Here is a 24,592-nt window from a genome sequence, read left to right as displayed (position 1 = left end):
TTTCACTGAGCCGAGATAATAGCCTTATGCTTTGTTTACCATCCATTAACATTATTACAAACATCATGACATACATAAACCTTTGACCTTTGTCACAACCAATTAAAAATTGTTCGATCTCCCGCGTAAGCTTTCTATACGTTTTCACGTATGGACACGTGGACAGGTGCGTCGTTGTATCTGTAAATAATTACATGTTTAGTCAGGATCGTTAAGATTATAATGGATTCAGGTTAAAATCTGACCAAATGCTTATGGGATTAAGAGTCGTTTTACTTTCACTTTCTGTATATTTCTGCAGACTTCCCAGAAATGCTATTTGTCACTAGAGTCTGAATACAGAAGCAAGTATTTTGTGTTGTGCAAGGTCAAAGACTAAAGGATGTGTCATTGTAATTGTAAAGCATGGATATACCAGTAATGAGGCACAGAACACTTTATATAGCTTAATAGCGACTTTGCTAGTGACGGTTTTAGCCGTTTATGTATGCGAGTACAAAGGAAGCCACAATCCATTAATATGTACTGAGGTTTTTCTCAGAAATACTTCATCCGGGAAATAAATCCGGTGTGTGTTTGAGTGTGTGTGTGTGTGTGTGTGTGTGTGTGTTGAAGTGCTTTAATATGCTTCCAGGAATCATTAATAAAGTTCTTTGCCTAATTACTTGGATCGAATAGATTGAATTCAAGTCAGTCTATAATAATTAATGATAAAAATGAATTGAAGAAATCCCAAACATTTCTATCCATGACTTTTTGTACACTATTGTTTTGTTTTGTTGTTTGAGCGATTAGAGGAAAAAAGCTCCAAAAACAACCAAAATATCAGTAGCAGTCGTAAAGAAATAACTCATTCTAAATATAGTCGGTAAGTTAGTTTTACACATAAATACTCTATCTCAGTAGCTGCAAATCTTTTGAGATTTTTGGCTTAATGTAGACTAATGTAAACAAATCAAGGGTAAAAAGGGAAATTTCTAATCTCATTATATAACTCTGCATTATTATTATTCACTTCCCATCATTGATCAGCTGTTTAGCTGGAAAAAAAAGCCTAAAGCCTAAAACATGTTATGATCTGATAGACTTTACAGGTAGAAACAGGTTTAAAAATCTTTACCTTGTGTCCTGATTAAACACGAAATTAATTCATAAGTGTATCGAGAGCTCTGACGGGGCGAGCATACGTACAGTTACCAGGAGAGAGTAAAACAAAACGGTGGATTGGATATAAGAGAAAAGACATCAGACACATCTGTAGAAAATGTGCCAATGTGTACCAGTAAAATATAACAAAATGTCCTGACTGTGTCTTATACTTTATCCTTGCTATATTTAGTATTTTTGTGAATTTTGTGTTTCAACGATTTGGTATCAATTTTGGAAAAGAGATTTTTGTGAAACGTTATTAGTATCACGTGATTCGTCACGTTATTGTGAGGTTTTAAAAAAAAAGTGAAGCAAAACAGCAACATCTTATATTTTTCTGGAATATCTGTAAAAATAAAATAAAGTCATGTCATATCAAAATATATGAATCCAACAAACCCACAAATACAAATTAAAATGTTTATTTATTACCGTGCGGTTTTACTGTCGTTCAAAACAGATATGACTTGAAAATGTATGATTTCGTCAAAGGGCGAAAAACGAGGAAAAAAACTAAATCTAAACAAAACACCTAACAAAACACAAAACAAAAACCAAACAAAACACAAAGCACAAAACAAAAACCAAACAAAGCACAAAACAAAACACAAAACAAAATCCAAACAAAACACAAAACAAAAAACAAACAAAACACAAAACACAAAACAAACACCAAACAAAATCCACACAAAACAAAAAACAAAAACCAAATGAAACACAAAACACAAAACAAACAGCAAACAAAACACCAAACAAAACACAAAGCACAAAACAAAACACAAAACAAAAACCAAACAAAACACACAACAAAAACCAAACAAAACACAAAGCGCAAAACAAAACACAAAACAAAATCCAAACAAAACACAAAACAAAAACCAAATGAACCACAAAACACAAAACAAAAACCAAACAAAACACAAAAACACAAAAAACCTTTTTTTTTTTTACATTTATCTTGTCCTTATAGTACGTGTTCGACAATCGGTGCACGTAAGAATGATGCTTGGGTCGTGATTGACTTTCAGTGTTGCGCGGCAGCATCGTACTGATGAATGTGAAACAAAAGCACAACAGGGAATAACATTCACTTCTTACTCAAAGTTTCATTTTGTACAAAAACGATTCCCGGCCTGATTGTTTGCACCTGCAAAGAGCAGTGCAGTAAATATTCCGTTTAACATTTACAGCATTTAGCAGACACTCTTATCTAGAGTGTCTTACATTTTTTTATTTCAGATTATACACCCTGCCCTGCAATGGGTTGGCACTCCGTCCAGGGTGTATCCTGCCTTGATGCCCGATGACGCCTGAGATAGGCACAGGCTCCCCGTGACCCGAGGTAGTTCGGATAAGCGGTAGAAAGTGAGTGAGAGAGTGAGAGTGAGATTATACACTTGAGCAATTGATGGTCAAGGGCTTTGCTCAGGGGCCCTGCAGTGGGTGGACCCAGGATTCGAACCAGTGACCTACTGGTTAACCAGTAACCAGTGACAACTACAATCAGTAGTTGAACATTAACCACTGAGCTACCACATCCCATATTTAATTATATACTTTATTAATATAAAGTGTTTTGTTTTTCATGGCTCACTGTGCTCTTTACTCTTTATGTATATATATATATACATGTATATATATATATATATATATACATGTATATATATATATATATATATATATACATGTATATATATATATATGTATATATAGAGGCGATTTAGCAAAGCAAAACCTCACAGAATGCAGAATGATATGTTTTTGGTACATGTGTACATGTTCGTATTAAATGTTTAATGGTGGCAGAGAAGACAAATTCCCCTCTGTATGTGAACAGCATACATCGGTTCCCTTATCTAAAGCAAAAGAGTAAAGAGAAACTAACTGTATTGGTCAACACAGGGCTTCTCTAATTGGAGGCATGAAAGGAAGCACATGTTAACTTTGGGCTGAATTTACGGTCAGTGGACTGTATGGGACTTTCCGTAATTTGCTGACTGCAGCTAGATCTTTTCTCTGGTTGGCATCTGAGCTCAACAGAAAACATGCTGAGATTCTTAAATCTTGAACTCAGCATGCATGCTGTCATAAGTATAACTTTTTACCTGCAAAACAACAAACAACTTTTTTAAACACATGATCAGACTGCAAGGTTACTGTCAAAAGCGTATGACCTTCGTTCGACTGTTGGTTTTTAAAGTGCTGAATCAGCGAGTTATACACAGGAAAGAGGAACTCGATGTGATGTGTCACTTCATTTAGAACAGTGCGGTGAAATGCGAGGTATTTCCTTTACGGTAAGAAGCTTAAATAAATAATAAAAATAATAAAAACCACAGACTGCCTCTTTCTCATGAATGCACACACTGGATTTAAAAACCTATTATGTATGTAAGCAGTGAAAATACACTATTGCTATAAAAGGAAAATACAGTACACTTCTTTTTTTTTCTCTTTACACCATGACAGTACATATTATTCTATCTAGAAAATTTTCCAACACAGAAAATCTACTGACTGTTACAAAGTGCTGACACTGGAGACTCCTTCATTAAATGCTAAATAAACAAGTCCAAAAACATACAAATCCCTGTGTAAGCTGTTGCTATAGAAACAATAACATGAGGTTTTCCTTGCACCTCCAGGGTTGGAGGCTCGATCACCGGTACTGTCTTGTGTGCATGGAGTTTCAGTGTTCTCGCCATGCTTCAGGGGTTTCCTCTGTGGTTTCCAAAGATGTGTGTTTTAGGAGGATTAATATGACTAAATTGTCTGTAGTGTGTGAATGGGTGCCAGTATATGTGTGTGATTGTGACATGAGATGGGTTCTCACACCATCCAGAGTGTCTCCCAGCTTGTACCACGAATCCTCTGGGATAGACACCATGTTCGAAATTACCGTCAGAGCTGCTGTTACAGAAAAGGAATGAACACCTCCAGACCTGCCCAATCGGAAACCGGTATTAAAAGCTGCTATGATATAAATTGTATTATTGGGTTAAGGTTTTTGAGGCTTTTCTGGGGTCCAGCAGTGGCACCTTGGTGTTCCTGGGATTTGAGCTCACAGCCTTCCGGGTCACTACACCAGCGCCTTAAGGTAAGGTACTTTATTATCATTGTATACAATAAAACATCATTTAGACAGAACAGAATTTAGAACAGGGGGGCACGGTGGCTTAGTGGTTAGCACGTTCGCCTCACACCTCCAGGGTTGGGGGGTCGATTCCCGCCTCCACCTTGTGTGTGTGGAGTTTGCATGTTCTCCCCGTGCCTTGGGGGTTTCCTCCGGGTACTCCGGTTTCCTTCCCCGGTCCAAAGACATGCATGGTAGGTTGAGTGGCATCTCTGGAAAATTGTCCGTAGTGTGTGATTGCGTGAGTGAATGAGAGTGTGAGTGTGTGTGCCCTGTGATGGGTTGGCACTCCGTCCAGGGTGTATCCTGCCTTGATGCCCGATGACGCCTGAGATAGGCACAGGCTCCCCGTGACCCGAGGTAGTTCGGATAAGCGGTAAGAAATAAATGCATGAATGAATGAATGAAAATTTAGAGCAATCGCTTCCCCATGAGCCACTGCGCTGATATCAGACATCCAAGATATCATGTCTTGGGGCTATTTTTAAGGTTACAGTCACAGTACAGTCATTATTTTCTTCCTTGTTTATTATGAGATCCTTACAGGCAGGTTTACTGAACTGTACATGAATGATAAGGAACCAGGAAAAGGGATTCCCCACACACACACACACACACACACACACACACAAAAACACCTGACTGTCTCATTTTTTCTCTACTTCCTTGTACCTGAAGTGACCAAGCATATTTCTGTCACATAAATGAGAATAAAATACGGCGTGTTGTCACTCTGGCTGCATAAACTCTGAGATCCGCTGCCTCACAGCATACGGGATTATTTTATATCGTACACATATATGTTTTAAGCATGTTACCATAAATTTCCCCCACATTCTTTTACCATGGAAATAATTTACATATATGAAGGCACATATTTTCAAGTATCTACTGGAAGGATCTGGAACCTTTATTGTCACAACAAGGAAATTAAGGTGGAGTCTCGTGTTAGTCTCATGAAATTTTTTATAGCATGACACACATACAACATTTGGGCCTTGTGCCTTGTCTTTTGTGTGCTGTAGCTTTGCACGTTTCCTTCTCTGTTCCAGTGCGACAAAGTGCACAAAGCTCCATCACGAAGTCATAGTTTGAAGTCCACGATGGAGTGGAAGCAGAGGTGGGAGTAAGTCACACATGTGCAAGTCACAAGTAAGTCTCAAGTCATGAATGTCAAGTCAAGTCGAGTCTTTTTTTACTATTTGTCAAGCAAGTCTCAAGTCTCAAATTTGCGACTTAAGTCTGACTCGAGTCAAGTCGGTCTTTTTTAATATATGTCAAGCAAGTCTCAAGTCTCAAATTTGCGACTTAAGTCTGACTCGAGTCAAGTCGAGTCCCCCATCTCCGAGTCGTTTAACTCAAGTCTGAGTCAAGTCTCAAGTCATGAATGTCAAGTCAAAGTCAAGTTGAGTCTTTTTTTAATATTTGTCAAGCAAGTCTCAAGTCTCGAATTTGAGACTTAAGTCTGACTCAAGTCAAGTCATATGACTCGAGTCCCCCATCTCTGAGTGGAAGATCTCGAATAACCACAAAATGTTTTTTTTTCTACAGAATCGCACTGATGTGTTCACTGAAACGAACCTAACGGTGTTGTTTGAATTCACTTTATGCAACAAGAATATTCTTTTTTTAAAAGACGACCCAGACGAAGCGAAAAACAGGACCACATCCAAGGTGGCTTTAGATCGGATTTAGTCACAAACAAACACAACTAACATCCTCAGCATGACGTGACACAACGGACAAAATCCAGGCTTTATTTTCCTCTTAAATATCCTGTTTTTAAAAAAAGGATGTCAAACATTTCTGTTCCATTTCCACTTCACACCGTCATGTGCTTTATATCCCATGATTTAGTTCATCAGCAGATTCAAGAGCTCGTCCTTCACTGCTTTCCCAGCTATTGCTATTTCTTCTGATTACTTGCCTCCAAAATGTATTGGCACCCTACAGTATCTACCCACTTGCACCCAAAAAAGTATTGGCACCCTTTCTGACCACATGCCGCCGACAACGTATTGGTACCCCGTTTATCAGCTTGCATCCAAAAGTTTTGGCGCCCTGTCAGTCCACTCGGGGACGTATTTTGCCATGGTAAGCACCACTCACATTTTCTCCAGGAAATGCATGTGCATGTCTAGTTTTTCTTTGTAATCATGAGCTTTCAAGCCTCTGTGTCAGCATTGTTAACATTTAGTCATGATAACAACTTAAAGGTCAAGTTACACACTATAAAAACTCAACAATTGGCTGATTTATAATGCCCGTTTTATTTGTTGGAAAAAACAAACATTCATTATGTAAAGTTGGCCATTTAAACAGTCCAAAGCATTCTACAGATTGATGTTACATACCTGTGTCTTAGTAATTACTTGCTAACCTTGTTACCAGCATCCAGCACTCTTGGAAAAGCACAGGGATGTTTACTGTGAGTTTTATGGCATTTCTTGTTATTCACTTCTCATTAACTCTCCTAAGTTCTTGTTGATTTCAGTTCAGTTTTTTGTTTCTGAACGTTAAGGACGTTTAAGCTGGAAAACCTGCTTACCTTGACTCTTTTTTTCTGTCATGTTTTAAATTTTTCCTAGGCTAATTATAAAAGAAATCAAAAGTTGGACACGGATCACTTGATGACTTTGAGAGTTAAAAGATATGGAACAAGCTGGAACATAACTCGTGGCTCATGTGAGTGTGATTCACACAGCAGAGAAATAAGTCATTGTCTTTATCCTAATGTGAGTCAGCTTAAACACTAAACAAAGCTAGAGTAATGCCACTAACACCACAACCTTAGTGTGAAAGGGTGTTTTTTTTACTCATTTCTTCAAACTGTGTTAGCAAAAAAAAGGTTGCTAACAAGGTCCAGGTTGCTTTAATGAATACAGATCACAAAGCTTGGTTGAGTAAAGAGTTAAAAAAACTTTGGGACGTGTTAACAAATGAAGTATTTACCGCAATTCTGAACTAAAATGAGTCAATGAGTTTGATATCATCGTTTACTTTGATAATAGAATCATAGGGGAAAACCGAAATACCGATGAAACACTACAAATTCTTGAAGTCCTGTGTGTCTTCTTTCATATGAGCTTCATATTATACACCACTGTGGAGTGAGACGTGACAACGACCTTCAGTCATCAACATGGACATGAGAAAAACAGACAAAATTTGTTTTTTGGTATCTGGTGAAAAAAATAAGAGTTTATTTACTCTAAGATGCTTTGTAACGGTCGTAATTTTAAAATTGTGCCAAATAATTATACATTTTATTATATATAAGATACTCTTTTGAATGTAATCATGATAAACATGTATTTATTTATTTATTTTATCTCTGTGGCCAACCTTAATGCAAAGGTCTAAAGGTTAAAGGCCTTAAACAGATTTTAAACTGGAGCTCAACGTGATTAGGTTTTTTTCCCATGAAATACACAGAATCTCTTTTTTTGTAATAGACCTCATGCTACATCATTCGCCAATCATTGCACTGCAATGATTATTATGATAGGATGTATTTACTGCTTTATAATAAAGTAATATGTTATAATTGTCGATAAAAAAATCGATAAAGAATCGCCCTCGGGATAAAGGAATCTCCCAAATGTACTTCTTTGGTATCTTTTAATTGGTTTTTAAGTTTGTTTGCAATCACCTAGATAACATTTCTCTTATTGCTCAGTTTCTCAATTCACTCAACCCTTAAACCTTTAGCAGAAAAGTTGTTAATAAATGACTAAATGTGAATTTAAGATTTTAGTGTGAAAGATCCAGTGCGTTAGTTCATGTGTGTTGGCTAGCAATAAACTTTACTGATAATTTTAAAATTAAATAAACAGCATAGTGTTAGATTGTAGGCAGTAATGCAGAAATGAAACACAACACAGATCTAAAAATAGAGTCGTTATCAGGGTGTAAACACTAAGCAAACATAAATAATGCTTATCTTAAACTTGTTCATTAATTTGCTTAAGTGTGACCAAGAAATATGTCACACACAACGTGTGAGGTTGACCATCTTAAATCTACGAATTAACAGGTTTACCACTCCATAGTCTTCGATTAGGGTTTAATTAAAGAACTTGAGGCCTGTTCATGGGGGCGGGGTCGTCTCGAACGAAGCCACGCCCAACAGAATCAAACTGCTTCATCATTGGATGAATGCGATCAGAGTGAAGAATTTTGTAATGATTTGAAATGATCAGTTGTGATTGGTCAAAAACAGAAGTGCAGCTGTAAATAAAAAAGTTTACACTTTCCGGTTTTACAACAAATAACAACAAATAACAAGCTACTTTTTTAATTGTAAAATTAAATAATTTCTAATAAAAAACATAGAGGCTGGAAAAGGAATGAATCAGCTATAGAGCAACAGTTTATGCAGCTATATTTTGGTGAGCTACCACCACCATGTGGACATCTGCAGAACACGACCAAAGATTTCACTTTGAAATTTCTTTTTTTTTTTTTTTTAGATATTAAATATAATTATAATTAAATATATTAATTCCATTTAAAATTTATATAAATAAAAAACATCAATCAGCTCCAACAGTTGACTAAAATGGCTGCTTCTGTACATGAAATACAAGTAGAAAGTTGTTGAAAGACAGTTGTAATTCTAAACAACGTGAGAAAGGCTAACATTACACAAAATAGCATTTGCACCTATTTACATTTACTTTCTAATAAATAAGTAACAGCAGCTTAACACAAAAATACTGAATTATAAAGTCATTGCTGTACGCTACAAACTAATTAGTGAAGAAGATGACAGTCAGGAGGACCTTGTTGTTCACCAGAACGTTCTGTACCTGTGTGTGTGTGTGTGTGTGTGTGTGTGTGTGTGTGTGTGTGTGTGTGTTCATGCATAGACACCTACATGAACACCTGGTGTTAGAGTACATAAAAAAGTAACCACCTGTACATTTTTAAACGGCATCACCAAAATTGTATTTACAGTTTAGTATAAAGATGCAGCTAGACCAACACCCCCACAACCCCACACAAAACTTTAGATGGATAGATAGATAGATAGATAGATAGATAGATAGATAGATAGATAGATAGATAGATAGATAGATAGATAGATAGATAGATAACTTTATTGTCATAAAACAATGTTTGGCATCTACCAGAAGTGCAAAGAGCAGCAATTGTGCAAATAGACAAGTGCAAATAAATATGTAGAATATGTACATATATATAGGTTAGAATGTACAGCGTTACATTACAGCATGTAATATATATAGGTCTATATGTAAACATATGTACAGTGAATAAATATAAAAGCTATAGCAGTGCAGAGATGTGTGGAAGGTTATATATATTATATTGTAATATATCATATACATACATACATATATATATATATATATATATATATATATATATATATATACACATACATATGTATATATATAATATATTATACACGCTATATTACACACACACACACACACACACACACATATATCTGTGTGTGTATAATAGAGCGTGTATAATATATTATATACATACATATGTATGTATATATATATGTATATATATGTATGTATATATATATATATATATATATATATATATATATATATATATATATATATATATATATATGTATATATATATATATATATGTGTGTGTGTGTGTGTGTGAATGTGAAATATTAGGCAGCATGTACAATAAGGTATATATAGATACACATAAATAAAATAGTGCAGATGTATGTAGGGCACACTATGTGTAGAGAATGAGCAGTATAGAAAATACAATATGTAATATGTACACTGTATGTATAATTGTACAGAAGTTATATACAGTATTTGTACAGTGTTCTAATGGTGTAGTTAGAACACTGTATAATGCAGACATCCTGAGAACTTTTTTCTTGATTAGCATGTGGCTATGTGTCAACATAAGATTAGTAGATTGACAGCAAGGTTTTCTAGTGATAATTTAAAAAAGTAGGTTTTGTTTAACAAGCAGCACTCAGTACTACTGTATATACTGATGAGTACTGACTCTTAGTACTGAACCGCAGCTCTGTACCACATATAGTTAAGACCACAAGATCAGTGGGTTGAAAGTAAAACAGTGCACTATAGCGACATCTACAGACCAATCACTCTCATGTCTCTTGCCTGCGTAGCAGTACTCAGTACTACTGTACTGTATATACTGATGAGTACTGACTCTTAGTACTGAACCGCAGCTCTGTACCACATATAGTTAAGACCACAAATTCAGTGGGTTGAAAGTAAAACAGTGCACTATAGTGCCACCATTAGACCAATCACTCTCATGTCTCTTGCCAGAGTACCGAGTACTGACTCAGTACTGAACATAAGACGCTATACTACGCATGCGCAGAATTGGTTACCCTGTGCGCTAGAGCGCATGCGTAAAAACTGTGCGCATGCGCACTCTGGCTCGGACAGGGGGAAGCTGATCAGGTTTGTAGCAGAGGCAGAAAGCGACGTGAAAACATTGGACTATTAGAAAATATCCAACATTTTAGCGTCCGTGTGTTTCCGAGTCGCTGTCCTTCAGCTCAGCATTCACCCAGAACTCAAGTAAGTTAAAGGATATTTCTCTTTAATGATAAAAAGGAGAATAAACGTCTGGTTGTGTTTAATAGACTTTACAAAGGGGCGTGTTGTTGTGTTGTGTTGTGTTGTGTTGTGTTGTGTTGTGTTGTGTTGTGTTGTGTTGTGTTGCTTTGCTTTACTCGGTCTAATCTGTTCTTCACACGTTTGTGTGTCTGCATGGAGGGGTTTGTAACACGCTCATACGTCTGTTACACACGATTATAAGACGTATTAACACAGGAATAAGCTCTTTCAGGCCAAACAATCATCATCCTGCTCCTGCTGCTGCTGCAGCACTAACACACCAGGCAAAAAAAGTCACATTGTTACGTCATAAAGCTCATCTGCATATTTATAAAGCGACAGGATGATTGGCAAATAAAAAATGTCACATTGTTACGTCATAAAGCTCATCTGCATATTCATAAAGTCCCAAGATGACTGGCAAATTAAAAATGTCACAAAAAAGTCACATTGTTACGTCATAAAGCTCATCTGCATATTCATAAAGCGCCAGGATGATTGGCAAATAAAAAAAGTTACATTGTTACGTCATAAAGCTCATCTGCATATTCATAAAGTGCCAGGATGATTGGCAAATAAAAAATGTCACATTGTTACGTCATAAAGCTCATCTGCATATTCATAAAGCGGCAGGATGATTGGCAAATAAAAAATGTCACATTGTTACGTCATAAAGCTCATCTGCATATTCATAAAGCGCCAGGATGATTGGCAAATAAAAAATGTCACATTGTTACGTCATAAAGCTCATCTGCATATTCATAAAGCGCCAGGATGATTGGCAAATAAAAAATGTCCTGCATAAAGGAGGGAAAAAAAACATTTCCAAGTCGCACAGAACAAAATGTTTCCTTTTCCTTTCTAGCTATTGTTGTTTGTTGTTTGTAAATAATCTTGCTTGGTTTTTAACATATTTGCTCAAACGTACAAAATATTTACAAAATAGTGACGTTAGCTATTTATCTATATACAAAATAAATCAAACCGACTGCTTACGTATTTGCGAAATAGACAACTATTGGTACATGTTAATTTTTTGAAGACACGATATAGAATAATTCTTTACGCTACAACTATTTGTCCTTACAAAGTAATCTAGCTGCTTGTTTTTAAAGATTCAAACTAGATTCAAACTGTTTGTTAGTCAAGTTAACTTTGTGTTTACCAGATAGTTCGGCTAGCTCACAATGCACGTGCAAACTGCTAACGTATCCTCATAAAAAACCGTCGAGCTATATACATATTTACAAAATTTATTTACCAACGAAGATTTATTTACTTACTTCCAAAAATACTTAAACTAAATATTCATGTATTTATTTAAAAAAAATTGTCAAGCATTCTGTTTACAAACTAATCAAACAATTTCCATATTTACAAAATCAAGCTATTTATTTATTTATATATTTATTTAAGAAAAATGGTCAAACAAACAATTTATCTACGTACAAAATGGTCAAACAATTTGCGTAGTTTCAAAATTGTCAGTTAGTTTAATTCCAATTAGATTCAGAGAGATTTGAGAAACATCCTAATCATTATGTTGTGCGTTTGGTTAATGCTTTAACCAAATGTTTATTTATCTGTTATTTGTCTGTTTATTTCTAAAGTGTACATTTTACCTCAGAAATGTTTGAAATGACGTTCATTATTTAAGAAAATCTGAATGTTTGTGTTGTTTTGTGTCGGTGTGAAGCACTAACATAGATCAGTGCAGCAAAGAATGGATTGATTCTTTTCCCCATATTCATGCTGTAGTGTTCAGTGTCTGTTGGGTTGTGTGTCATGTCACGTCCTGAGTGTGTTGTTTCGTTGTGTGTGTGTGTGTGTTAGTTTTGGATGAACTGTCCTAAACCCAAGCTGGATCCTGGGTTCTGCTAAGCTGTTTGTTTTTCACTCCTTCTGAAGGTTTAGCGAGAGACAGGCCTGATTTCTGGAGGGACGGAGACTCCCTAAATTCCCTTATCCTCCAGGAATGAGCTTGAGCACGTTATTTAAATGATCTTTCTCTCTCAGACTTCACCACCGATGAAGCCCTGAGTAGTAACAGCAGCCTGATTATTTCATTTGTTTAATGCAGTTTGTTACCGAGAATCTTTTTTTTTTCTTTTCTCTCCGGTTCCAATTCATATGAGTTTCTAAACCTTCTCCTTCTCTGGATATTCATTCCACGCCTGCACACGCAATCTCCCCGGAGAGACCAAAGTGTGTTTCTCATTACGGCTGTCATTTCTTTTCCCTCCCATTTCTGTACTTTCTCCCCCATTCTATATCCTCTTACAGTGTCAGTTTTATTGCTTTGGGAAAGGAAGTGTTTGGTTTTGGTTTGGAGCTTTCGCGATGCGTACGTCAGGAAGTTCACAGCGATACGATCCGGTTCCGACTGGAGATCATGAAGCGTTTTAGCATATAACCAGATAAAGAAAAGCTTCTCAGGAGCATTTCATCAGCTAGTCAGCAACTTAACGATGGCGCTTCATGGAATATTTCCAACTTCAAAATAAAAATAAATAAATAAATCTGGCGTATAAACATTAGAACTACTGTAGGCCAGTAATCAGCTAATTTGGCGATCGATAAATCTGATAGATGACATGTTTCTACCTGCACAAAAATAACTAATGTTTAACGATGTTTATAAAAGATAAATGAAGTCATTGCTACAATTCCGTTCTGTTGAACCGCCCCATTAAAATAAACAACAACAACAACAAAAAAAATCCACATTGTATGTATGCACTGCTATGCTGAGTAACCAGATTAACCAATCAGAGTACGGTATTTTTCCTCATAGGTACTCACTTAGCATATATTTAACCCTGTTCACAATTGTGCAATTTCGATCCACGTCGTTGCGTCGGCTTCATTCCCAATAATTCAGTATTCTAAAAAATACCCTACTTTTACTGTGCAATTTATACAAGTTGTCGCTATAGCAACAATAAGGTATTAGCGCAAGCGAGTTCATATAAACATGCGACCTGATCTGACCAATCAGATTCTTTATTCGTGAAAGCCGCGTGTCATGCAAATACATCACAAAGTCTCCCGTGGCTCGTCTGTGGTCGTTCAGGACCATCACGGGGTTTGGCCTCCGGGGCTCGTTTGTGAAATTAAGCTTCGGAGCGCTCCGAGATCACGCAACGTTCTGATAAACACATGATGGTGTGATGATGTGACCTCCAACGGTGCACGGTATCTGCTGTATGTGTGCTATTCTAAAGGCCAAGCCTGGGACGACTACATTTAGCTCACACATGTGGGTGTGTGTGAGGTTGAATGTGTCAGGAATGTGCAGCCTTCCAAACGGCTTTCCGTCAAACATCCAGTTCAGGTTTAGGAAATCCGAGCCAAGTCTTATAGCTACATGTTATTTTCTTTAATTAAATCCGATTTTTTTTCCCTTTTATTTGTTTATATAATGTTGATCTATAAAAGTGAAATTCATTCATTCATCTTCTACCGCTTATCCGAACTACCTCGGGTCACGGGGAGCCTGTGCCTATCTCAGGCGTCATCGGGCATCAAGGCAGGATACACCCTGGATGGAGTGCCAACCCATCGCAGGGCACACACACACTCTCATTCACTCACACAATCACACACTAGGGACAATTTTCCAGAGATGCCAATCAACCTACCATGCATGTCTTTAGACCGGGGGAGGAAACCGGAGTACCCGGAGGAAACCCCCGAGGCACGGGGAGAACATGCAAACTCCACACACACCAGGTGGAGGCGGGAATCGAACCCCGACCCTGGAGGTGTGAGGCGAACGTGCTAACCACTAAGCCACCGTGCCCCCAAAAGTGAAATTTATGTTTAAAAATAATACTTTAGTTTAAATTTGGCTTCAAATGAGATTGTAACGATTTAAAAAGTTTTAAAATCTAAAAAAATAAAAGGATATAAAGAGGTACGGTATTCTAAGCGTAGGAATAAAATATGTGATGTTCTAACAAAGGGCGAAAAATAAAGAGAAACAAAAATCTGTAAAAGATCGATAAACTTCACAAATTTACAAATGAAATAAAGATTGATTTTTATGTTCATGCAACAAGTTTGTGTTGTAGCCGTACGCAGACGCTCCGTCTCTGTGAATAAGACAAAAACGCAGCTTAAAGCGTTTAAACTTCACGCTAGAATTTCTAAACAACTTTCTTCCATAAATGTTTCATTCATGGTACAATTTATATTCTCATTAACATATGATCTGTTCTGACCAATCAGATTGAAGGACAGATTGAACACTCTTCTTTTTTTTTTTTTCTTCTTGTTTTTCAACCCTGTTGTGTGTTTGTGTTTTTTTTTTGTGTGTAGATTTCATAAGAGCAAAACTTGAAGCTCTTCAATCTGAGGACTGTTTTGTTTTTCTCAGTTGTTTATAACAAATGGATCCAGATTTATTTCATGTTTGAGGGAAAACGAAAACTAGCAGAAAGAGTTTTTCTGGTTGTGAAGGTTTTAAACCACAGACGTGACCACACCCAAGACGTGTTTTTAGGCCACACACACACACACACACACACAAACCCCTCCTTCCCCTCATCACATCTGTTTTGTGACACACACGAGATAGCACACTGCTTCCACTTCCCTGTTCTTATCTGCCTCGTAATGGAGAGCTTTGTGAATTATTGATGCGTTACACGCTGCACCATGTACGCTTTAAGGTTCTGACATACGCTAAACGAAGCCCACTTGTCGTTCTTCTGCTTTGTTGCGTATCCGCCGTCTCAGGAGTGGAGTTTATTTTGTTTCCTTTGTTGGTCTCCAGGAGCTTCAGCTTGTCTAGACATGTGTGATATCCAAGCAATAAAATAAAAAGGTGGCCCTATATATAATATACATAAAAGCTTTAGAACCAAAAAACAAGAACTAATAATAGACCAATTATACAGTATTTATTTATTTTTTTTAATGTTTAGTATTTTTAACATATTTGATCAGAAAAAAGAGCAGACTTGACAAAAGACGTAAGACCAGCGTTAACATCCATCTTGTTACTTGTTTTGGTTACATGTCATGTGACGCGCCTCTACATCAGGCATGAAACCATACGAATACGTAGCCGCAGCAACAACATACTTCTTTAATTCATAAACAAATAAGTAAACCGAGAAATACAGGGTTGTAAATTATTGTTATTGTTCTAGTCATGGATGACATTCCTGGCTCGGTTGCGCCCTATGATACTCGCACGGCGAAGCGGCTTCACGCTCCGCTAAGCTGGTGGTGCTCTTGGTAACCTGACTCCCTGCAGACGAGCTCTGGGGAGACTAAAAGCACTTTGCATCCTCTGTGCTCGAGTGCTGCTTCGACTAGCTCTAAGGGTGTGGATGGTGTTTGGTATGCCTGCCGGTATGCTGTCGTCAATGTTTTCGATATCTGATGATGTGGAAGATTCCAGGCTGCATTTATACTATTGCATTATTGGACAGTTGCTGCAACACAGAAGCTTCTGTTTTGTCGAGCTGATAAGCACAGAGGCCAAGTTTCCTCCACTGAGACTGATGTGCACAGAGGCCACGCCTCCTTTAGCAAACGTGTGAGCTCTGAGACCACGCCATCTTTAGCAAACGTGTGAGCTCTGAGGCCACGCCTCCTTTAGCAAACGTGTGAGCACTGAGGCCACGCCTCCTTTAGCAAACGTGTGAGCACTGAGGCCACACCTCCTTTAGCAAACGTGTGAGCTCTGAGGCAACGCCTTCTTTAGTAAACGTGTGAGCTCTGAGACCACGCCTCCTTTATTAACGAACGTGTGAGCTCTGAGACCTCGCCTCCTTTAGCAAACGTGTGAGCTCTGAGGCCACGCCTTTTTTAGCAATAATGTTTTGCAGCAAAGTCCTAAAACTCCTGGTCAATGATGTCATACTTTTTTATTTGTTTATATTTACATCGAGTGACACCGGAGACTCTGTCCTTAAATTCTGCTTAAGACTTTCTTCATTTTTTCCGGTGGTTTGATATTTATATTTGTCTCTTTAAAGCTGCTATAACGTAAGTGATAACACAAACTAATTTCACAGAGTTAAATGTAAAAATAAATGGGTAAATATACTGTAAATATATTTTCTTTAATTAATAAAATAAAGTGTACCATAACACACATCAGGAGGATTCTTGATGTCGGGTCACGTCACACCATCAGACTGCAGATTTGTAGTTTTTTTCTTCCTTCTGCACTTATTTGTTTAACATTATTAAATTTGCGTGTCTGCGGCTCGGAGTTTTACTTCTGACCGGCAGAAAAAAGCGAGCAGCAGTTTTTGTTGTGTTTTATTTTTGCGAGTCAAGTTCCAGACCCAACCTGTTACTGTAGCCCTTAAAGCCATTCTCAAAGCCGTCCACAGGTTTCCATGACGATGTCGTTTCTGTTTCCATGGCGACCACGGTGCTAGCAGCACGCACTCTGGCCCTCCGACGGATTTCATACTTTCCTTCTGAAGGTTTATCCAAGTTTTTTTGAGACGTTAGAAATCCGGATTAGATTGTTGTTTGGTGTAAATAAGCGCAGTGATGTACAAGATGAGAGTTTAAATTAATCATCACACAGAAAAGACAATTTGTCAGAATAAAAACCTCAGATTTAATCCATGTTGCATTATGAATTGTTTAAAAATAAATCCCTGCAATTACAAATTAAATCTCTGCTCATTAGTAGTTGATTAGTAAAATCTTTTAAACAGATTATAATGTGTTTACTGTATCGTATGCTATAAAGTCCGGCTTTCTTGCATCGCAAGTAGTTTTAATGGTGAACGGGGTGCCAATACTTTCATCACACGAGATTAAAATATTAGAAGTCAACGACAACGATCGACAAATTATATCGAATTTCGCTGTTGCCTTTTCAACTGCTGTTAAAAAAAAAGTTGCCATAAAAATATTTCTATTTTCTTGTATCAACAAGAAGAGGATTATAATTACGGTAACTATCAGTTTTGAAATAATTGCGGTATTTTTTTTTGACAGGATTCGAAGGCACCGCAGATAACGTTAAAATACACGGTAAAATCTCAAGTTTGACTTTTCAATGCTTTTGTATAAGAAATAAAATGTGAGAGAAAATCACGATGCTGCGACTACAAGCTACTACTGCTAGCTTAAACTGTGTGGTACAATCGGGCCAGAAAAAAGGGTTAATTAACTGGTTAGTGATTTTTTTTTTTGTAATTTTTTTTATTAATTTTTTTTCCTCGCCCATGTGGTTTTTGCTTTTATGTCAGAGGTGGAGTTGAGAGGTGCAGAGGAGAGTTGCACTGTGACACGCCCCCTAATTCACAAGAGTCCGGGCTCAAACCAAAATACAAGTTTTTCGATTTATAATTATGACATTAGGATGTTTTAATAATGACTCGTGATTTGCTGACCAATCAGCAGCCTGCACTATTTCTAACTCCACCCATGTCCAGATATCTTTTCCTCCAAGTTTCCTCCACTGAGACTGATGTGCACAGAGGCCACGCCTCCTTTAGCAAACGAGTGAGCTCTGAGACCACGCCTCCTTTAGCATACGCGTGAGCTCTGAGGCCACGCCTCCTTTAGCAATAATGTTCAGCTGCAGAAGCCACGTCTCTTTTACAAGGGCCGAAGTGCAAGAGGGCCACGTTTATTCTGTGAGATTGAGGAGCTGAAAAGGAAACACCTTCTTCACTAGAACTGAGGCCACGCCTCCTTCAGTACGAGACTGAAGGAGGCTGTTTTAATAATGACTCGTGATTTGCTGACCAATCAGCGGCCTGCACTATTTATAACTCCACCCATGTCCAGATATCGTCGGGATCCGTAGTCTGTTCAGTACTCCGTCTTCTCCATCCATGTTTCGAGCTCGACATGTTCGGATTAACGTGCCTCTGCCCACGCAGCATTCGTCACTAACTTAAGTGCTTTTAAAGATTTTTTTTTTCTCTTCTTCCTGTTTTAAAATTCCCCGAGCAGCTCGCGTGGGTGTGAACAAAAGAGCAAAAGAGGTGTAGGTGGATGTGGAGCTCTGTAGCCATTGGTCCTTTATTGTTATTTGAACGTACTTCAGAATGTTCTTTCTAACATGGCAGTGAGCCTCAAGCCTTTTACACCTACTGCTGTTACATAACACACGGATGAATAAATAAATAAATAAACGATGAAGGAGAAGTGGAGAACCTGTCAGGAGGGACAGGCTACATGGTCTAAATAGCAGTGAGATGTAGCACAAATCATGAAGTTTAAGCCTTGATGCGAGGTGCATGATAATTATATTCGTTTATTTTATTTATTTAACCAACGTGATCATACCGTATATGGTAAATATTAATAAATAACGAGAACGTACTATATAGAATCTCATTTCTGGAGAAAGCAAATTATCAAGTCACGCTCACATCCACTTCCCCCTTTTTGTTTTCTTACTGATCTTTTACTGTACACATCCAACCATGATGATGAACCTCATTACCTCGTTACCTCATTACCTTGTTAACTTTCTGAGGTAAAATGTGCTTTGATTTGTTTTGTTTTCCTCACAGATTCTTGTTAGAATTAGTGTCCAGACTATGAGCCACTCTAGCAGGTGCTATGCTAATTGTGTAATTGTTTTTGTGTGTGTGTGTGTTTTGACAGTAGAGACAGTTGCTGCTTCTCCAGGAATGATGTTAGGAAGCATTGGTTAGCGTAGTGCTAAATTTTACAATGAGGGTTATTTAAAGGCCGCTTGTTTATTAGCGTAACAAGCATTCTTGTCACAGGAGGGATCAAATAAACATTAGCTAACAGCTAAGCGTGTGAAGAACTAAACTTAACGTAAATGTAGAGTTTACCTCAGGATCCTCACAAGGTTGGACTCTTTAATTAGAAAAGCTGCTGTTCATAATATAAAACAGATGAACTAGATGATGATGTGTATTTTGTCAGATCTACTGGAGCACAAGGTTATGGGATGTATTATGTGTATGTCTGGATAAAGAGATGTCTTTAAACTACATTATAAACAAACACCGTTGGATTCAGCCTACAGGTTACACCATACTATCATAGTTGACAGATTAGCAAAACAAGCTTGCTATATACTTGCTATGTCTAAATGTGAGGCGTTTAAAATTTTTCTGGGGTTTTGCGTATCTCAAACGCTTTTGGTGGTTGTGTCCTGAAAAAACATAAATGAGCTGAGAGAAGATAAAAGATGCTAACCAGAAAAGTAAATGTTAGCAAAGCTCGTAGCCAAAACATTGGATTTTGACTTGCTGAAGGTTTTTCTCGTGGATGCTAAGGGCATTAAAACATTCTTTAAAAAAAATAAGGATAATGACTAACAACGAGAGATTTTCCATGTAATTTGTGTTTAACTAGCCTGCTATTTTTAATAACATTGTGTTAGCTACCACTTCTTTGCCTTGTCAGATAGCGGATTGTCTTAGTTTGGTGTTCTAGTTGACGAATTTTGGATTTTTATTTATAAGTCCTAGCTCCAGAAGTGTACACTTTATTCATATTTTATTTTTATTCAGAAACTTTCACAAGTCATGGGACAGAATATTGAAATCTCTGATACAACTTTCCTCACAAGCTAAACTTCAAATCTAAAAGCGTCATCGGCCGGTTAGCAGTGCGCTAAAGAGCCGAAGAGTTTGAGGACTCGAGTCCTGCCAGGCTGAGCAGTTGGAGCTGGCACACATCTACGGGTATACCAGCTGGAATCCTGGAGAGACAGAGAAGAATCGAGACGGAGAACGAGGACAGATGGATGGAAAGAAAATCCGGGAGTTAAGAAAAGAGAACTTTTAGTCCGTCTTTCTCAGCTCTTGTTTATCCTTCGAAATCCTCCCCAGTGATTCTGAGAGTATTTATTTTGTAATTTTCCAAACTTCAGTAGTGATCGTTCAAACGCACGCTCGATAGAACCTATTGGAGGCGGGTCTTGATCTGTCTTAACAACCTAATAGAAAAAAATCGTTAATAATTAAATAAAATAACCTTAATTAATTAGCAAAGCCTTCGCAGCATTCCTTCACCGGTGCGATGTTCATTTGCTTGTTCATGTTTAGTTAGTTTGCTAAGCTGCCGCGAGGAGCGTTTAGATCGGATTCGTCTGATGTGTTAAGTACCTCGAGCGCTATTGGCTGTTGTGTACGCTAAGGTACTGTATACAATAATCCTTGAAGTAGCTTGTATCAGTCTTAATGACGAACATTGCGCGTTGTTTGTAGGAGCGTCGTATTTTAATATACGGCACAAGAAATCAATAGATGATTACATTGAGATAGCGGAATGATCGAAGCCCCGCCCCTTTCTTCCTCAGATTAATATCAATGTTTCGTTAGCGCACGCGATCACTCTCTCATCTCAATTAGATGATTTTAGCTTGGAAGAGAGTTCGTTAATGCGAATTAAAATCTTTCATCGTGTCTGCGACTTCGTGTTATCTAGCTATCCTCAGCTAGTTCACGTCGTTTAGCGAAATTTCAGTCAATCGGTGCTTTCAGGTTTCAGCCAAAAGTAAAAACAAACGGTCACGTGTCAAACGAGCGACGTGTCAAATCGAACCCTTTTGAATGGAAATGCTAATCGGACGCTGTTCGCTTTCCCGTGCGTGAACTTTTCACTCCGGGTGAAAAGGAAGTGACCTCACATCTCAGTGGAGCTTGCAGGACACCTCTCTTCCTTCCTTCCTTCCTGCTTCCTTCAGCTTCGATCTTTGCTTTTGACTCGTTTTTGTTTTTCCTCATCGACTGAACAAACAGTTGAATGTTTTTATGCAGAGGCTCTCTCGCTTTACACGTCCCAGGAAACCGCCGTCGCTCGCCGTGGAAACCGAAATCTATTCCCAGAAGTCTGTACAGTTACCAAGGAGATGAGCTCGTCAACCCAGCACCCGTCCCACGCGCTTCCAACTTGACTCTCTGAAAGCCTGAGAGCGTGTGGGAGGACATTTTAGCACCAGGCACAGCCAGATATTGGAGCAGCAGGAGCAGCAGCGTGTCGTGCACAGAGGCAGTGTTATCACACTGGAAAATCAGTGAAAGTGAAGGATTGTGTTAAAATTACGTTACAATTCCAGATCTGGGAAATTTGGACATTTTTGTAGTCGGTTCTGAATCTGCATGTTTTTGAAAGAATTACAGTAGAAATCTAATGTAGTTTTGATAAAGAAGCGTTCCTCTGTGTGTGTGTGTGTGTGTGTGTGTGTGTGTGTGAGGGGTGTACACATCTGGCCAGAGCCTGGGTCCATTACACAAGGCTCGAGTTATTTCCTGCTCTGTGGAGTGTGTCAGTCAGTGTGTGTGCCTGTGTGTGTGTGTGTGTGTGTGTCAGTCAGTGTGTGTGTGTGTGTCAGTCAGTGTGTGTGTGTTTGTCAGTCAGTGTGTGTGTGTGTGCGTTTGTGTGTTTCAGTCAGTGTGTGTGTGTGTGTGTTTGTGTGTCAGTCAGTGTATGTGCGTGTGTGTTTGTGTCAGTGTGTGTGCGTGTGTGTTTGTGTGTCAGTCAGTGTGTGTGTGTCAGTCAGTGTGTGTGGGTGTGCATGTGTGTGTCAGTCAGTGGGTGTGCGTGTGTGTGTCAGTCAGTCAGTGTGTGTGCGTGTGCGTGTGTCAGTCAGTGTGTGTGTGTCAGTCAGTCTGTGTGTGCATGTGTGTCAGTCAGTGTGTGCGTGCATGTGTCAGTCAGTATGTGCGTGTGTGTGTGTCAGTCAGTCAGTGCGTGTGTGTGTGTCAGTCAGTCAGTGTGTGTGCGTGTGTCAGTCAGTGTGTGTGTGTGTCAGTCATTGTGTGTGCGTGTGTGTGTCAGTCAGTGTGTGTGCGTGTGTGTGTGTCAGTCAGTGTGTGTGCGTGTGTGTGTCAGTCAGTGTGTGTGTGCGTGTGTGTGTGTCAGTCAGTGTGTGTGTGCGTGTGTGTGTGTCAGTCAGTGTGTGTGCGTGTGTGTGTGTCAGTCAGTGTGTGTGCGTGTGTGTGTGTCAGTCAGTGTGTGTGCGTGTGTGTGTGTCAGTCAGTGTGTGTGCGTGTGTGTGTGTCAGTCAGTGTGTGTGTGTGTGTGTGTCAGTCAGTGTGTGTGCGTGTGTGTGTGTCAGTCAGTGTGTGTGCGTGTGTGTGTGTCAGTCAGTGTGTGTGTGTGTGTGTGTCAGTCAGTGTGTGTGCGTGTGTGTGTGTCAGTCAGTGTGTGTGCGTGTGTGTGTGTCAGTCAGTGTGTGTGCGTGTGTGTGTGTCAGTCAGTGTGTGTGCGTGTGTGTGTGTCAGTCAGTGTGTGTGTGTGTGTGTGTCAGTCAGTGTGTGTGTGTGTGTGTGTGTCAGTCAGTGTGTGTGCGTGTGTGTGTCAGTCAGTGTGTGTGCGTGTGTGTCAGTCAGTGTGTGTGTGTGTGTGTGCGTGTGTGTCAGTCAGTGTGTGTGTGTGTGCGTGTGTGTCAGTCAGTGTGTGTGCGTGTGTGTCAGTCAGTGTGTGTGCGTGTGTCAGTCAGTGTGTGTGTGTGTCAGTCATTGTGTGTGCGTGTGTGTGTCAGTCATTGTGTGTGCGTGTGTGTGTGTCAGTCAGTGTGTGTGCGTGTGTGTGTGTCAGTCAGTGTGTGTGCGTGTGTGTGTGTGTCAGTCAGTGTGTGTGCGTGTGTGTGTGTCAGTCAGTGTGTGTGCGTGTGTGTGTGTCAGTCAGTGTGTGTGCGTGTGTGTCAGTCAGTGTGTGTGTGTGTGCGCGTGTGTGTCTGTGTGTGTGTGCGTGTGTGTCTGTGTGTGTGTGTGCGTGTGTGTCAGTCAGTGTGTGTGTGTGTGTGTCAGTCAGTGTGTGTGTGTGTGTGTGTCAGTCAGTGTGTGTGCGTGTGTGTGTGTCAGTCAGTGTGTGTGCGTGTGTGTCAGTCAGTGTGTGTGTGTGTGTGTGCGTGTGTGTCAGTCAGTGTGTGTGTGTGTGCGTGTGTCAGTCAGTGTGTGTGCGTGTGTGTCAGTCAGTGTGTGTGCGTGTGTGTCAGTCAGTGTGTGTGCGTGTGTGTCAGTCAGTGTGTGTGCGTGTGTGTCAGTCAGTGTGTGTGCGTGTGTGTCAGTCAGTGTGTGTGCGTGTGTGTCAGTCAGTGTGTGTGTGTGTGTCAGTCAGTGTGTGTGTGTGCGTGTGTGTGTGTCAGTCAGTGTGTGTGTGTGTGTCAGTCAGTGTGTGTGTGTGTGCGTGTGTGTCAGTCAGTGTGTGTGTGTGTGCGTGTGTGTCAGTCAGTGTGTGTGTGTGTGCGTGTGTGTCAGTCAGTGTGTGTGTGTGTGCGTGTGTGTCAGTCAGTGTGTGTGCGTGTGTGTCAGTCAGTGTGTGTGCGTGTGTGTCAGTCAGTGTGTGTGTGTGTGTGTGTCAGTCAGTGTGTGTGCGTGCGTGTGTATGTCAGTCAGTGTGTGTGTGTGCGTGTGTGTGTGTCAGTCAGTGTGTGTGCGTGTGTGTGTCAGTCAGTGTGTGTGTGTGCGTGCGTGTGTGTCAGTCAGTGTGTGTGCGTGCGTGTGTGTGTCAGTCAGTGTGTGTGCGTGTGTGTGTCAGTCAGTGTGTGTGCGTGCGTGTGTGTCAGTCAGTGTGTGTGCGTGCGTGTGTGTCAGTCAGTGTGTGTGCGTGCGTGTGTGTGTCAGTCAGTGTGTGTGCGTGCGTGTGTGTGTCAGTCAGTGTGTGTGCGTGCGCGTGTGTGTCAGTGTGTGTGCGTGCGCGTGTGTGTCAGTGTGTGTGCGTGCGCGTGTGTGTGTCAGTGTGTGTGCGCGTGTGTGTGTCAGTGTGTGTGCGTGTGTG

The 24,592-nt window shown here is 39.4% G+C and overlaps 1 protein-coding gene across 17 annotated transcripts in view; it reads left to right on the top strand.

The window, feature by feature from the left end:
- Positions 1-10,693: 10,693 nt before the first annotated feature.
- The window catches only part of add1 (adducin 1 (alpha)), a 42,955-nt gene continuing 29,056 nt past the window's right edge, over positions 10,694-24,592 (top strand). For all 17 annotated transcript variants that reach the window (XM_060890611.1, XM_060890602.1, XM_060890601.1 and 14 more), the window contains exon 1: positions 10,694-10,852. The gene's annotated coding sequence lies outside the window, so the exon portion shown is untranslated. The remainder of the gene's footprint in view (positions 10,853-24,592) is intronic.

Source organism: Tachysurus vachellii, chromosome 17 (genome assembly GCF_030014155.1).
Source record: "Tachysurus vachellii isolate PV-2020 chromosome 17, HZAU_Pvac_v1, whole genome shotgun sequence".
Taxonomy (NCBI): Eukaryota; Metazoa; Chordata; class Actinopteri; order Siluriformes; family Bagridae; genus Tachysurus; species Tachysurus vachellii.
Note: the sequence above shows the minus strand (reverse complement) of the source record. Positions and strands in the feature narration are given on the sequence as shown.